The sequence below is a fragment of the Heteronotia binoei genome, chromosome 2 (assembly GCF_032191835.1).
Source record: "Heteronotia binoei isolate CCM8104 ecotype False Entrance Well chromosome 2, APGP_CSIRO_Hbin_v1, whole genome shotgun sequence".
In the NCBI taxonomy this organism is placed as follows: Eukaryota; Metazoa; Chordata; class Lepidosauria; order Squamata; family Gekkonidae; genus Heteronotia; species Heteronotia binoei.
In genome coordinates this window covers 156851419-156868339 of record NC_083224.1, presented here as the reverse complement: position 1 = coordinate 156868339, position 16921 = coordinate 156851419, and the positions used below count along the sequence as shown (strand labels likewise).

At 42.7% G+C, this 16921-nt stretch overlaps 1 long non-coding RNA gene across 1 annotated transcript in view; it reads left to right on the top strand.

The window, feature by feature from the left end:
- The first annotated feature begins 3717 nt into the window (after nucleotides 1-3717).
- LOC132567671 (uncharacterized) overlaps nucleotides 3718-16921 on the top strand; it is a 51315-nt gene continuing 38111 nt past the window's right edge. The window contains exons 1-3 of the long non-coding RNA XR_009555110.1: nucleotides 3718-3834; nucleotides 5440-5546; nucleotides 13981-14075. This is a non-coding gene — a long non-coding RNA (uncharacterized LOC132567671). The remainder of the gene's footprint in view (nucleotides 3835-5439; nucleotides 5547-13980; nucleotides 14076-16921) is intronic.

The following is a 16921-nucleotide window of genomic DNA, read 5'->3' as shown; positions in this document are numbered from 1 at the left end:
CTTTCATTGCATGTTTGGGAACTAGTGAGTCCCATCAAGTCTGGGGTGTGATTTGGATGCTGTTGGTGGCAGAAAGATTGACAGAGGGACAATGTTGGTAGCAAACTAGGGGGTGACCTGAGAAACTGAAATTAATTGGGGCAAGAACAAACAAGCAACCATTTTAATCTTTTTGAGTTAGCAAAGTGGGAGGGGATCAGAAGGCCAGAGGGGCAGGCAGGTGTATCTAGACAAGTCTAGCAAGCTGTGCTAAGAAGTCAGGGCTGATCTGAGTGGAGTTTCTGATATGGCAACTACTTCTCAAAGTTAAAAAAAAAAGTAATCAGTCCCACTGGCCACATTACTAAAATAAGCTCCTTGAATACCATCTGTAGGTATTTATGGATCTGAGGCACCTTATCTCTAATTATGTTTGGGTTTTGTGTATTCACTTAGGAGGGGAAATCATATTGTCAGTAAAGGGATCCAGCATGCTAAGTTCCAGGGTTGGTGGTGTGGGTGTTTGTGTTAATATAATTATTTTAGTGTTTGCATATAATTCCTGTAGAGACCAAGGCTGAACGATTCTCTGCTGAAGGCTATCAGATTAGAAATTCAGAGACATATAGCTCCTATAAACATTTCTATTTTGACTACAAAGGTGTAAGTTCACAGAAAGGAAGGTGGCAGAATCTAGCTACAATGCGTGAAAGAGAAGGAGAATCTTGGCAGGAAATCACAGTGGTTACACACTCTCTTGTACCACTTGTGGATGGTGCACATTCCTTTTTAATAAGCACCATCCCTACTGCATGCAGAGTGCATTATTCATATCAGTGCCTCTGTCACTTTACAAACACATCCAAGGAGCTTGTGGCTTAACTAGACAAAGAACATAAGGGGAAAAAAATGTCAAAGCTCATGAAGAGACCGAAAAAATGGAGCTACAACTGAGAACAAAAGCAGAGCCTAAACATTTGTGAAAGACTGAATCATCATGTGTTCCCTCCTTCTCTTTTCGGCTCATTCCCTGCCTGCTGTGCATCAGAAGCCCGTGAATGAAGTCAGAAAAAAGAAGACAGACCAGAGGAGGTTGTATACTGGAGAGCCTTTCGAAATGGAGAGAGAAAACACTTGAGAGCAGCTCCTATGGAGGGTGAGGGGGGAGAGTTGTTTCTTCCACTAATTTTAAATAGTAGATAGCCTGTATTCATTTTTTTTAAAAAGCTCTCTTTCCCTGCCCTCTTGTTGTGATTCATTTCTGAGACAACACATTTCTTGGGACTGAGAGTTGATATTGAAGTACCACAAGGTGAACTCAAAAACTTGCTTACTATTTTTGTGATTTTTGGTGTGTTTTTTTAGTTGACCCTGGTGAAAGCTTTTGTACTCAACCTGCAATTTATGTCAAGGTAGGAGCAGCGAGAGCAGGATGTATTGGGAGTGGGTAAAAGCCTTCTTGTCTGAGGGTTATTATGGTGCCTCACTTCTAATTTCTCAGGCCATGAAAGGTGAGAGGGTTTGGGGAAGTGAGGGGGGGAAGTGACTCAGCATTATCAGGAATGTGTGGGGCAGGGATGCCATTCAAAAAGAAGACTCTTGACAAAAAAAATTAGCTCCAATTAATGTTTGTGTATTCCTGCTTCCCCCTCAATCAGCGCACTGTATGACAATGCTCTGATTTTATATAAGCACAGGTCACAGCTGCCTAACTTAGTATTTGAGGGTGCACATATGCAAGGCAGGCAGAAGGTAGCATTTTACTTGTATCTGCTGGCAGACAGGCTGGGCTGGATGTCTGGGGGATAAATGCACAGAGGAATAGAGACAGATGCTCAAACTCCTACCTTTTGGCAATAGGCAGCCCACTGTCCTGCCCAGAGTCTTGAGAAGCACTTCTGTTTGCCCTGAGATTAGCTGCTGTATGGAGAAAAGACAGGTAATTCTACATCTGTATTTAAAGGAAGTTCTGAATCTACCTTTTTGTTTCCTTATCCTTGTGCAGAAGGTTGCAACTTATCTTGATCATTGTATTATTTATTAAAAACCTGGCACGATCAAAGGTAGGTTAAAAGATGGCAGGCAGCTTTCAGTTGTAACATAATTGTTAGTCATCTAAAATCAAATGGATTCTGAAATTTCTCGTCAGTATAGAAAATGCAAGCAGTTTTCTTAATTTCAGATCTCATAGGTAAACTTTGGAAAAGAAAATAACCCAACAAAATAAATCCATATTACATTTATTTATTGAATTCATATCGCACCCTTCCCAAAGTAGGCTCAGGGCGGGTAACGTCAAACTGCATAGACACTAAAATCAGTTAATACATAATCATTAAAACAGATATAACAATTAAACAATCAAAAGATGGCAAAATAGATATAGCAGGTTCAGAATTCCCTCATAACTTGGACATACCTATTAGATGGTAATATATCTATTAGATGGTAACACACCAGTCATAAACCAAAGAGTTTTAAAATTCTGCTATATGTAGATTTAGGTCCCATGTAAAAGGCATGCAAAATAACACCCTTATCATTGTTACTTGATCGGCTTTGGGGGGGGGGGCAAGTGTTGAAGATGCTGGTATGTTAACAAGCAAAAGGGGAGAAGCCAGACAGAAGGCCAAATACATTGGTAGGAAGCCAAGCCCTAGTGGTGCTGCCCATTGTCTTAGGAACTTGTTTCAAATACAGCTAGTGACTTTGTAGATTCAGGAGGTAACAATACACATAAGTCTTCATTTATGGATGTGGTTGCTTGCCGCGTAGGAATTAGAATTCCTAACTTCCAGGTGGAGCTGGAAGTTATTCCATAATTACAAGCGGTCTCCAGACCACAGAGATCAGTTTCTTTGGAGTGAATGGCAGCTTTGTAGGAAAGACTCCATGGCACCATATCCCTGCAGAACTCCCTCTCCAGGCACCACTTCCCAAATCTCCAGGAATTTTCCCAGCTAGACTTGGCTATCCTGCTAAGGATGCTTAATCCTGTTTAGCATTCCCATGCCAACCTCTTGGTAGTGTCTGGAGATCTCCCAGAGTTACAACGAATCTCCAGACTACAGAGATGAACTCCCCTGGAGAAAATGGCTGCTTTAGAGGGTGAAAATGGCTGCTTTGGATGGCTGCTTTGGAGGCATCATACCCCAGTGAGGTACCTTCACTTCCCAAGCTCCACACCCAAATCTCCAGGAATTTCCCAATCTGGAGCAGGCAACACTAATCCTGACCCTCAAGGAATGTTGAGTACCTCACAGAAAATCTGAACACTTAAAGTGAAATTCCTTTGATATTTTGTTCCAATTGCAGGCTCCAAATTTGCCTTGAAATTACTCTAGGTGAAACTTAGAAGGCATGTATGGGTGTTTGATACTGTCCCCCATGAAGAATTCCAACTGCCCTGAAAATTAATCACGCATTCCCCCCAAGCAGAAACCACTAAATTTGCCTTGAAATGTGGTGCCAACACTAACCATCTCAGAATCCCTCAGATTCCCAGCTCACTCTTTCACAGTAGGGAACATCTGAAAGTTAGAAATCTACATTTCCTTTAAAATGGTGTCCCCAGGATTCTTAATTTGTGAAACTGAATTTGCTGCCACTAAGAAATGTTGAGGTTATTGTATATACTATTGTAGAGATACCCAAAGCTGAGTCTTCTAGGCAGTGAAAGAGTAAAGCAAGGCAGAGCTCACTTGAAGTTAAAACCTTGTTGGCTGACACACACAGGCTGCTTCAGTTCTCTTTAATTAGTTCAGAGTTAAGTGACAAAGTATTTAATCAGCAAGCTAACAAGTGCAGCAGCAGATTGCTCCATGTGTGTGCATGCATGAGGGTGTGACAAAAAAGGTAAATAAATTACTTTCCTTGTTTTAAATGTAATGGAATCCCTAATTTTATTACCCAGGCAGTTGGCTGAAAGGGATTATAGAGTAATAAAAATGGATTCTTTTCCCTGCTTCCCTCTGTCTAATAAGGTATTTTATTAAAAATTGAACCATTATAATATAGCTCTCTGTGCTTGTTGTGGTATTATGGTTCCAACAAATTAGGAAATGTTCTTTAAAAGGAATTTTCTATCAATATTCAATGGTAATAAGACAAATACTTACAAATTCCCACGTGATTAATGGACAAACTAACTTGGGTTGAGATTCTCACAGGATTTCTCCACTTGCCCTTGCAATTTACTGGGTGGATAGTTTAATTTGGATTTTTGTCCAGTTTAACAAACTAAATTGTGAATTCTTTACAATTATGTCATGTAGTTTTGGTTTTCTTAATAACAGCTTATGAACTGCACTCTGTATGTGCTTTGTGAAAATGTTTTGTGTTTTATCAGTTTTTAAAATTACGTGTCAAATATGTTCTGTTTTTTATCATTTAATTAGATTCTTCATGATGAAGCTGCACATGAAACATGTAGGGGTTATATAACTATTAAAGATTCTATTTCCCTCTGCACCTTTTCATCTTATTTCTTCCGTGTCATACAGCAGATAGAGTGATTTGACATCCATTAATGGACACTTGAATCCAGGGCTTTTTTTTTGTAGCAGGAACTCCTTTTCATATTAGGCCATGCACCCCTGATGTAGCCTATCCTCCAAGAGCTTACAGGGCTCTTAGTAAAGCGGCCCCTACTGTAAGCTCCAAAAGGATTGGCTACATCAGGAGGATGTGGCCTAACATGCAAAGGAATCCCTACCACAAAAAAAGCCCTGCTTTGATTCAAAATCCCACCAAAGCCATGAAACTTGCAGAGTGACCTTGAGTGAGTCTATATTTGACACAAACCTACCTCACAGGATGTTGTGAGGTAAAAATGGAATAGCATGGTGTATGGCTCTTGCTGAAGTAGTATGGCAAATAAAGAATGGTAATTTAGGCAAAATTCAAGTTGCCTGGCTAGATTTTGCCTGGCATCTGAAAACATCCTCAGATAAACCTGAAAATCAAAGCCTTTGTTGCTGTAAGAGCTGAGAGAGGGTAAAAAGAGAAGCAAGGTTTATAAAACAGACCCTCAACTGTGAGGGTTAGCAAGTGTACAGTGTGTGTGTGTTCATAGCTGAAATGTTCCTGACTTGACAGGTGATGTCTAGCACAGTGTATATTAAGACAAAATCCTTTTAGATCTGGAGCATCTTTCCTTCATTTGAGCTATTCCAGGAACTCTCAACCTTTTAGGACAGGCATTGATTTTGTTTTGCTGAAGGTGCTTATCATCTGTCTCTATTTTTTTTTTCTTTTGCCCCATCACTCATTGGAAATGTGTTTTTAAAATGATTTGATTTACTATTTATACGCTGGTTTCTCTTCAGATTTACTATTTAGAGTAGCAGCTTATATTTGCCATGTGCATGGGATTACTTTGCTATCAAAGTTAACCGGAGATTGTAAACAGATGACAATGGAATATGGTACTAATGACTGTATGGTGGTATTTTCTTCCAGATGCTGAGCTAACACCTGTCAAATACACAGAAGGAAGCACAGTGTAATATCAAAAGAATGCTCTTATCTACAAAGAAATGGCAAATAGCAACCAAAGACTTCTGGATGTGAGTTGAAGCAATGTTCAAAATACAGCATTTTGCTTGATGGGGGAATATATCTGCATGTTTCAATCAGTGAGATGATTACTATTAAGAGAACAGCTGGCTAATATATGCTGCATTATAAGGAACCTGGTATAACAAGGACTGAGTTGAATTACCAACGTGTTTGAGTTTTTTTGCTTAGACTTTCCTCACTAGCAGTTGCTCTGCCCCCAGGCTTCTGCTTTCCGTGGCTCAAGTGGTCAATTCCCCACCAGTTGCTGCCCAGGTGCATTTTGATTCGCTTTTCTCTCCAATTTCCCTTGTGGCTTCTGGAATGCTAAAAACAAGAGCAGGAAGCTGCAAGAGAAGCTGGAGGGAGCCACAGATCAAATTGTGCCTGCGCAGGCAACTGCTGGGGAATTGATCACATGAGCTGAGGAAAGCAAGAAGCTCAGGTGTGGAGCAACTGCTAGTAAGGAATCAGTCTCTGTAAAAGCTTCATTTGAAATGGAAGGCATTTCTCTGACCTGTGCTAGCTTTCCTTATTGCAAAATGACATTTCATTCAACATTTAATGGGGGCCTTTTCAGAGCAGCATTGCTCATCCTTTACTAGAATTCCACACCTCTGAAATGATTTCTTGGTTGTGCTTGTGTATCTTCATAATTGCTGGCTTTTAAAGATATTGCTAGCCTTAAGGTCTGCATATTCCTCACACTGGCTGGGAATCAGATGCCATTATTGGCCTTAATTTGTGGTTTGTATCATTCTGAATCTGAAGAGGAAATAGAAACTTGGGGGTGGGAAAAACCCATTTTTGGGCTTGTTGGACACTGCTGAGTGAGTAATATTGATTAATAACTTCTAACAGTTTCTCTTCTGCAGCAATGTCATAATGGGGTGAGGTTTTGATTGCAATTTTAAGGGATAATCTGGGACTTAATCCCCTCCCCCCTCCCCATACAATGTGCTAGGTCTGAGTGACAGCAGTTTTTCTGCCAAAGAGGGAATTTTGCTTCTGACATTTGTGAGGTACTACATATACTAAAGGCCTAGAAGGTACAGTGTGTTCAAAAGTCAATGGAGTGGCAGTTAGGTCAGAATTTCATTTTAAACATCTTTTTTCTGCAGATCACTATATGGGACAATTTAGGATTTCTTTTATTACTTTTTGTATCATAGCAAAGTAGAACATTGTAGGTCATGCAACTAAAAACAAACAAACAAAACCAGACAAACATGGATAAATATTTTATGTAGGATGTTCTCTACATTAGGAATCAGCAGGAACTGGGGGAATGGATGTTCATCCCAGTTCATGGTTTGTGAGGTCACATGAACCTCCCAATTTTCTGAACTGGTTTGGTACATGAGGTCTGGGGGGAGATTTGAGATCATCCTTTTTTCTTCTTTCTGTTAGCAGTGGCTCCCCAAGGCCAACAGAATGGAAAGCGGGGGAGGAGAGATCTTTCCAAAGCTATTTATAGGGAATGTTCCCATTAAATAGCATTTACAAGTGGGTGCCATGCACAATTGAAGTCCAAGTGCTGAGTTTATCTGGAAGTGAACTTCGAAGCTCGGCGGGGAGGGGGGGGCGGAGTGAAAGGAATTGCTGAAGTCCAAGTGTTGGGAGGGAGTTCCCCAAAAGTAAAGTTCCAAGTGTGTGTGTGTGTGGCGGAGTGGGGAGTGAAAAGATACTGCTGAAATGGCTTGCATCTCTTTCAGCAATCCCTCTTGCTTGTCCCTAATTTCCAACATGAACCCCATGAACCTTCCTGAAACCATGTGGAGAGTCATGGGAAGGTCATGGATAGGGATGGGCATGAACCTCCGTGTTTGGCATGAAGTTAGGTTCATAATGAGGTACGTGCCCATCCTTAATCTACATACCATGGTCTGAGGACACATTACTCAGTAATGGGTTAAATAAGGGTCAAATTTATAAAAACTTGATCGGCAGTGACAAAATCTAGATAAAACTTTCCCAAATCATAGGTTGCCTTAAAACTGTACATAGATTCTACCTCCTATGGCCATAAAAATTGAGGAGACACTCTGTATCCTGACACTCATCTATGTTTCACTGTTTGTATATCAACAGCGATTATGCTAAGAATGAAGATGATGGTGATATTGGATTTATACCCTGCCCTACACTCTGAATTTCAGAGTCTCAGAGCAGCTTACAATCTCCCTTATCTCCCCCCCCCCATAACAGACACCCTGTGATGTTGATGGGTCTGAGAGAGCTCTCCCAGAAGCTGCCCTTCCAAAGACAGCTGTGCAATGGCTATGGCTGACCCAAGACCATCCCAGCAGCTGCAAGTGGAGGAGTGGGGAATCAAACCTGGTTCTCCCAGATAAGAGTCCGAGCACTTAACCACTACACCAAACTGGCTCTCCATGGCCCAGCAGTGTGTTCTTTCAATCTGATCAGTCAGAGATTAGCATTTCTGGCTTCTTGAACCATCAGCTTTGACTCAGTTATTAATGCCCAGTTGTGTTTCATTGCTTCTTGGAGAAGAGTAGGTTTTTATATCCTGCTTTTTTCTACCTTAAAAAGTCTCAAAGTGGCTTACAGTCACACTCGCATCCCCTTCCCCATAACAGGAATCTTGTGAGGTAGATTGGGCTGAGAATTCTAAGAGAATTTTGACTGGCCTAAGGATACCCATCAGGTATTATGTGGAGGAATTGAGAATCAAACCTGGTTCTCCATATTGGAGTCTGCTGCTCTTAATCACTATGCCACACTGGTTCAACTTGGCCTCCTATTGACCCAGAAAATGATGGTGTTTCTACAAATGATGGTGTTTTTGTTTTGAGGATTATTCCAGCTGCCAGCACCTGCAAAAGAATAATGGTGAACTTGCACAATAGCACTGGAAGATTTCCAGAACCCTAAGGATTTTTGAAGCAGCAGGTAGTTCCCAGCCTTAACTATCCTGTTCTCTCTCTCTCTCTCTCTCTCTCTCTCTCTCTCTCTCTCTCTCTCTCTCGGCTTATGACTGTAATGCCTAGGCCCTAGGGCCTTCCTGCATAGAAGCAGGCCAACAAATGGATGACTCCTTCCAAAATGGCCATTATGCTAAAATGGGTGCCGCTCCACCTCAAGAAAGCAAGGGTGGCTCCTTAATGGCAGCAAGTCTCCATGAGGCCCACAAGCCTGCCTTAAACCAGGTATGTTCAGGATGCCTTCCCAGTGCCAGATTAACCCCTGTGGAGGCACCTAGGCAGTCAAAATCTTGGGGGGAGGCCTTGCAAATTATCTCAGTTGGAGCACCTGCCCCTCTACCCACAGCCCTCACTGCAACCTTCAGGCACCTTCTCAAAGGCCCCTTTGACAAAGCTGTAGGGGAGAGGCAAAGAGGGGCAAACTTGGCGACAACACCAGCAGCAGCCACACCAGGCAAGTCAGGCAAAGAGCAGTTCAATTGCTGGCTGCATGTGCAGACTGGGTGGGCTGCAAGCAGGGGGGGGGGGAAATGGGGGCAAAGCTGGTCCGGGGCCCCTAAAGGTGTGGGGGGGCCATAGGTCAGTGCCTACTTGGCCTAATGGTTAATCCGGTTCTGTGCCTTTCCAACTTAGCCACTCACTCCTAACTGCCCTGCTCTTTCTTCCCTGGCCTAGCAGTGTGTGGGAAATACCCAAACACTACCACATGACTTGTGTGCTTGCTTCCCTGCTGATAAAAATTACAGATGACAGACATCCTCTGAGAACAGATAATTCTATTTATTTCTTTCACTTATAATTAGGGTTGCCAACTCTGGCTCAGGAAATTCCTGAAAATACAATGGTGGTACCTGTAGGGTTGCCATCAGGTCCTCCCTGGCCACCAATGGAGGATGGGGGGTAGGGTTCCCAATTCCAGGATGGGAAACTCCTAGTGATTTGGGGGTGGAGCCTTGAGAGGACAAGGATTTCAGTGGGGTACAATGGCACAGAGTCCACCCTCCAAAGCATCCATTTTCCCCTGGGAAATTGATTTCTATAGTTTGGAGATGAGCTGAAATTCTTGAGAATCTCTTGATTCCACTTGGAGACTGGCATCTTTAGCGCCTGGGAAGGGCAGAGTTTGAGGAAGAGAGTGATCTCAATGGAGATGTGATGCCATAGAATCTGTGCTCTGAAGCCACCACTTCTTACAGGGGAACTGATTTTTGTAGTCTGGAGATCAGTTATGATTCTGGGAGAACTCCACCCAACATGTTAAGGTTGACAGCCCTATATATAGTCTAGTCTGGAGATGAGCTGTAATTTCAGGGGATTCTCAGGTCTCACCTGGAGGCTGGCATCTCTATGCCTACCTCAATTAACGTGTGTGTGTAAAGTGCCTTCAAGTTGCAGCCAAACTTATGCCGACCTCAGCAAGGGACTTTCAATCAGAGGAGAATCAGAGGTGGTTTGCCATCGCCTTCCTCTGCAGTCTTCTTTGGTGGTGTCATTTCTTAGGTCTCATTTCCAATTACCCTGCTGTTTTCCCTCTGACCTTAATGACTAATGATGAAAATCTAAGCAGAGTTGCACCTTTCTATGCCCATTAATTTCAATCAACGTAGGGTTGTCTGCCTTACAACTTGGTCAAGGAAGGGACCTGATTCATTTAGAATATTTATGTACCTCACTGACATACCCATTTAAGTGGGTAACAACAGTAATACTATACTTGGACTTGGTATCCTTTGTGTCAGGGCTGCACCTTCACAATGCTAGCAAGTAGCTGCCCATCAGTAATGAACCTTCCCCTCTTGTGCTATGATTGGTGCATAAGCGTAGCTGAAGATGCTGGAGTTTTCGGTGTGCCCTCTGATGCTGCCAGAGGAGGTGTAATATTCAATGTGTCCCCTGAATTGACTCGTAGGCTAGTTGAAACTTTTGCTGCCATAAGAAAAGGTTAGGAAAAAGGTCTTCCTTCTAGACTGAGGGAGAGTATGCTCCTTCCTGTTTACCATGTTGGTGAAAACTTGAGCCTAAAGGAAAGACCCACATTTCTAGGGCATCAAACACTTCTGCAATTGGCTGACCGTCCAGTGCACATCCTTGGGTGCCTGCTGGATTAGCCTGTGTATTCCCTTCCTTTAAAGCAGTGGTCCCCAACATTTTTGGCCCCAGGGACCGGCTCCATGGCCAGTCCACTGACCGCGGCCTCAGAGCCGGCAGGGTGGGGGGACCCAATTTGGCCTTCCCCCCTGCAGTGCCTCCTCCCTCCTGTTTCCCTCCCCCATTTTCCTCCTCCCTCCTTTGCCCCCCCTGCACAGCCTCACCACTTCCTCCTCCCTCCCCGTTTTCCTCCTCTCCCCCCCCCCCGTGCAGCCTTGCCACCTCGACTCCTACTTTGTTCTACTGCTTCAGACCGACATGGCTGCCCACCTGGATCTATCCTCCTCCCCCTGTTTTCCTCCTTTGCCCCCGTGCAGCCTCCCCACCTCCCCCCCATTTTCATCATTTTAAGACCCGGGAAGGTGTGGCGAAGTCCTCCCAGGCCGCCCCCCCCACCAAACAGCTGCGGGGGGGGGGGGGAAACTGCTGCAGCCAGCAGCAGCCGAGGGCATGTGGCACCCCAGGCAAGCACCCTCTGCAGTGCTTTAAATCCCTTTTGGGCCCACGGTACTCACCCCCTCCTTCCCTTCTTGTCCCGTTCTGTTGCCTCTCCCCCACGTGCACAATCACAGCGCCACTGCTGGCAGGGCCGGGGGGGGGGCAGGTGACAGGACAGAAAGGGAAGGGAAGGAGGGGGCAGATGGTGGTGGTGAGCTCAGAGGAGGAAGCAAATATGCCGTGGCCAGCAGGGTCTGGGGGGGAGGTGACGGGAAGGGAAGAGAAGGAGGTGATGGAGGAGGAGGCAAGCACGCCATGGCTGCAGAGCCCAGGCGCAGGGGGATGGGAGGCGAAGGGACGGGAAGGGAAATGAAGGATGGCTGGCGGCTGGCAGCAGCAGCAAGCGATGCTGCTGCAGTGGTTTTCCTGGCTGATCAGCTGATCAGTGGGAGGGGGGGAGGAGGTGCTGCCGGGGGGGCAGCAAGGCTGTGCATCCAATTGAAAACAGGCTGCAGCCCAGTACCCATCCCTGGACCGAGCGTTGGGGACCCTTGCTTTAAAGAGATGGGTAAAAGTATCCCTATTCATAAACATGGACAAGGGGGCAAAAATAAATAAATGCAAAAAACTGGAGCCATCTTCTGGCAATGATGAAAGCAAAAAGTAGTTCTGGCAAAGGTATGCTAATATCCTGTGGAACATTCTGTGTTTTTAAATACTCTGGCCAGTTTGGCAGTGTGTAGTAGCTAGCTCTACTCTCCATTGTTCATGCCAAGCTCTTTGTTGCCAATTGATGCTGAAAAGCTCAGAGCTTGCTTACATGGTTAGTTGGCCTTGAAAACACAAGCACCTCACTTTCTTCAGGCTCTTGTGAAAAACAGAAAGGAGTCAATTTAGGACACTGACAGATTTACAGTACAATCCTAAACAGATTTATACCATTCTAAGCTTATTGACTTCAGTGAACTTAGAACGTGTAACTTTGGTTAGGATTGCACTGCTTTTGTAGCATTAAGTGAAACCTCAGCCAGCAAATAAATATATGGACATATGCAATAAGTATATAAAAGGGAAACATATTTTAAAAATATAATTGGGTTAAAAGATCTTGAAAGTATAGTTTATGACACTTTCATACAAAACTCAAAAAGTATAGAAATAAAGTGTAGTGTCTAAAACAACTCCTAATTGCTGGTAACAGAATATCTAGTTATGGTAAACTAATTAAAAACCTATACTGGGTGTGGAATCTCTATGGAAATCTGCTATTTATGTTCCAGACAGTTTGCCAAATTGGAAGCTTTATTAGCTGAAAATCAGAGGAACTTTCAGTCAGTGAGAGCTCTTTGGCCACTTCTTTTCCATCTTGTGATCATGTGGATACAGGAGCAAATCACTGAGATGCGAGGGTAACAATAGAGCAGATTTTTTCTTCCTCTTTAAAAGAGATGCATCTGTGGGTTGTAGGGTCAACACTCATTGAAAAATCCTTCTGAAACCAGTTCTAAAATGGCTCCAACCATAGGAAGCAGAATCCATTACTCCTGAAAGGCACTATGCAATGATTGCTAAAAATGTACTTTTAAAGGAATTTAATTTCAAATTAATTCTCCCAGTGATAGTATTTGAGAGACTGAAGGAAGAGACTGTTGAATTGCTTCAAGAGCAGTCCTACAATACAAGTTGTTGGCTACTTTGTGGATAAACTGATTAGTAGGACTTTCTTCTAATCACATTTCTCCTGATGAACCCATACCACAGGAGTCCTTGTGGGCTTTTTTTCTGTTTAATTCTTTAAGGAGATTAAATCCTGGTGCTTTACTAAACCACCTGTTGTTTAGGCCTTTGGCTTTTCTTGATTTTCGTGCAGTCTTTTGATAGCTGAACAATTTGGTTTTCAATACACCTTCTCCATGTGTGTACATAGGAGGTTTGGAAATAGGAATTAAAGTATATGCAGCACTGGGAAAGTCAGTTCTGTGGTTGTCCAGGTTGGGGCAATTTATCAACCACTGGAAAAAGCAGCATCGTGGAGGTAGCCAGGGTGTTTGTCTTTTTTGGTGACTCCCAATGAGAGATCCTTCTTCCCGGACTCCTCGTTTTGACCTTCTCTGGCTTGCAGACTGGTTGTTATTAGCCATAAATAACTCCAATATTTAGCCAAAACCTTCAGAAGAACCAAACCCAAATGGATAGAATACTGAAAATAATGCAGAAAATAAAATACTAATAAATAAATGTTAATGAAAAATAAACCAACGAACTCTGAGGATTACAAATAACTTTCTAACACTTCACTATAGCAACTTTTCTTATGCTGAAAAAATAATGAACATGATAATACCAATATACATAAGGATGTCAAATGAATCATTTTAAAATGACCAAAACTTTGTAATCACCACTATACACATTTCTACCTAGAGTCTTTTTCAGTGGTCACCCGTTGATCCCCAGCATTCATAGCACAGGCTCATCATTATATTTTTTCCTGGGTTTGAATGCCCTCTGTCCACCGAGTTCCCAGTTTCAGTCCTCACTCCTTGATAAAGTTCTCTGTATCTTCAGTGCCCCCATCTTCTGTGACCAGGAGAGGGCTTTATTAGTCATGGCACCAAAGCTTTGGAACTCTATCCCCATTCTGTGATAGATGGGTGCCACTCAGAGACCTCTGAGTTATACCTTATCATAAGTAAATATCAGCTGCTTGTTGAATCCTGCATTATCTCATTTTTGTCATCAGACACCAATCTGGAAATAATGTATTCTCTTTCCATATTTCTAGTGCTTGTGGTTTCTCCATGCCATAATAGAGATGGGTTTCACCATGTTGTATTTTAATGTTTCCTGTTTTGTATTTTATCTTGTATTTGTTTTTACTTTATTATTATTATTTGTTTTTACTTTATTCAAGACCACTGGTCAGAGAAGCATAATAAGGAAAGGAAAGGAACTCTCTTCTCCAGGGAGATTCATCCATCCCCTGCTGCTGCTGCCTTTCACCCACAGGTGAAGTTTTTTTTTTGGTTTGGCATTCCCTCAATAATTTCTTCTTAATCAATGTTTTTATGTTTTGTATTTTTACTCTGCTTAGCATTTGTTTTAATGATATGTGTTTGGGAGGGAGGTTGGTTTTGAAATGTAATTTTGTCATGTATATTTTAAACTGTCAACTGCCTTGGTCGTCCTTGTGAGGGTGGAAGGGCTGGAAACAAATTCTGCAAATAATAAATAAATAAATATAATGATAAGATTGGGCTGCTTTCTCTGTTCCAATCTATAGTTTGCCTAGAATGAGGATGTAAGAAGGGTCTACCCTTGTAAGAAGCAAAGTCATCAGAAAGCCTTACATTTGTTTTGTTCAGGCAGGCATGCCTATGTCTGGAGGCCAGGTTAGACCTGGACAGTTGAATAAGTGATGGTAAGTTCATAGCCTATAGTGCTGGAATTCTTCAAGCTCCATACATGAATGGACCCCATCAGAGGGAAGTGCTCTACTCAGAAGACTTTACAGATTCTGCTCTTTAGAGGGACATGACAGGCAGCAATCTGGAACATTGTACATTAATCTGAGTGCTGTTACCTCATAGTGCGGGCAACATCAACCAGTGACTCCATGGGTAGAAGGTCCTCCATTAGGTCCCAACAGGTCTTCAAGAGGATAGTCCACCCTGGCATATACTATAGCCCAATGATTCAAGACTGTTCTGAGCCACTGGATGACAGAAAATTTGTTCACTTACTATGAATTTTGCTTCTCAGTGGTCCTAAGGTGTGGGAGTCTTCCCATCTCTTTGTATGAATCCTGACAGAGACCTAGAGATGACCTGCTTGGTATAGCTTGACAGCTATACTGGATTGCATGGTTAAATTTTTGAAGCTGTGACGAACTCGAGAAAGGGGAACCATTTTTTTAAAAGGTGTATCTTTAGTGTAGAACTCAAATTGCTGAAGATGGTCTGTGAACTTCTTGATATTAAAAAGGTCGCAAACTTTCAATAACCAACAGCTCCTTGGAGGTGTCAGGTATGATTTCCAGTTCAAAGCAATGGAAGATTTAGCAGCTACCAGGAAGTGATAAGGTCTTGTCTTGTCTGATTTTTGGGATATCATCAAAGCTGATATTTAAGAAAATTAGTTCAGGAGAAAGCATTATAGAGTGCCCTGTAATGAGTTGAATTTGAGAGATGATGTGAAGCCAGAGGCGCTTTATATGCTTACATTGCCACCAGCAGTAAGATGTCAGCCTTTCTGACCATTAAAGGCTATTTTGAAATTGAATGTCTCCCTGCCCCCCATATATCTGGAGTTAGATTGAATCTGGACTAGTCTAGGAATCTAGCTTCTCCCATCTGGAGAGACAAAAAAGACTAATGACTCTTCTTGCCTTCTGTGAGGTGCTGGTTCCGCAGCGGTTCAAGACCGCCTTAGCTATGTGGCTTTGGTCATCAAAATTGCTCCTACCGAATGTACTATTAGCTTTGGAAGGAAAAAATACCATGTCTCTGCTTGATTGTATAGCTTTTCATTGGAAGGCCAGGAGCAATTTGGAGAGTCCATTTCAATGAGTGATGCTGCATGAGGGGAGGGTTGAAGCTCCTTGTCTCCAAGTACTTTTCTCCCCAATCTGAATTGGAGCCCTGCACAGCATTCCATTTAAAAATTCAGGGGAAATATTTCTATAGATCTCTCTCTGGCATGCTAATTTAGTGTTATATCGTAGGTCTATCTGGCTTCATGTTGTATCCCTGTAATCATTCTGAATCATTTCCATTTTGGGGAACATCGCTCTTGAACACTCAAATGATTGGTTGTGCGTGTTCAAAATGTATGCAGTGCATCTGTATCCATACACACAGCTACACAAACATGTATTTCAGCTCACTCTTCCTGGAAGGGGAAAATAGTTTAGCATAGAGGATTGTTCTTTAAAAGTGGCACAGGAGGCCTTGTTGGGGGCTATTGTTCTTATAAATTCCTGAAGGAAATTGAAGAAATGGACCATGTACTTTTAGCCTGTAGATTCTACTGTGATTTATGTGCATCTTATCTGGATCCTATAATATAGTCCCTGGAGGGTAAATCTGATGAAAGCAAGACAGTGAGTTTACTAGCCTCAAATAAGGCTGAAATCATCGAAGTGGTGGCAAACTTCCTTTACTGTGCTTACAGGAGGAGGAGTCTATTTAGAATGTTTAATTAACCAACTCTCCCCCCCCCCCCCTTCCTTGATTTGATAATGATGTTATTATGCCAATAAAGGTTCTGGGGCTGTGACTGTTACAAATTCCTTTTCCCAGTCTTCTACAGCACAACTTTGCTGCCAGGCTTTATGCAAGTTGGGACCTCCCAAACTGAATCAGAAGTTTGAGAAACCTAAAATTCACATCAATTCCAGCAAGTTTTGATCATTTGCCAGCAGTAACTGCTGACCAGTAGCTCATATGGTTGTGAATGCCTCCAACTGCAATGACAGTCAAAATACTACTTGAGTTGTAAAAAACACAAAATCATTAGCGTATGTATAGGGGGTGCTCAATTTGTCAAAAATGGCCATTTTTGTGAACAGAGTAAGTTAATAGTCAAAGTAATAGTAAGTTAATAGTACATTATTTGGTACCATAGCAGCAGCATCATTGTTGGCTTCTCTTGTCAGGCAGCGGCCCTGCAAGGTCTCAGGCACAGAAATGGCTTTCCACATCCTTTTACTTGTGATCCTTTAAATGGAAATCCTGGGAACTGAACCCAAGCCCTGCATTTAGGACTATAGCCCTTCTGCATTAAAAGTTCTGCATAAAGGAGCATCTAGCTCTGTCACCTCTGTGTCTCCTTGTGAGGAGGAAAGGGTGGGCATC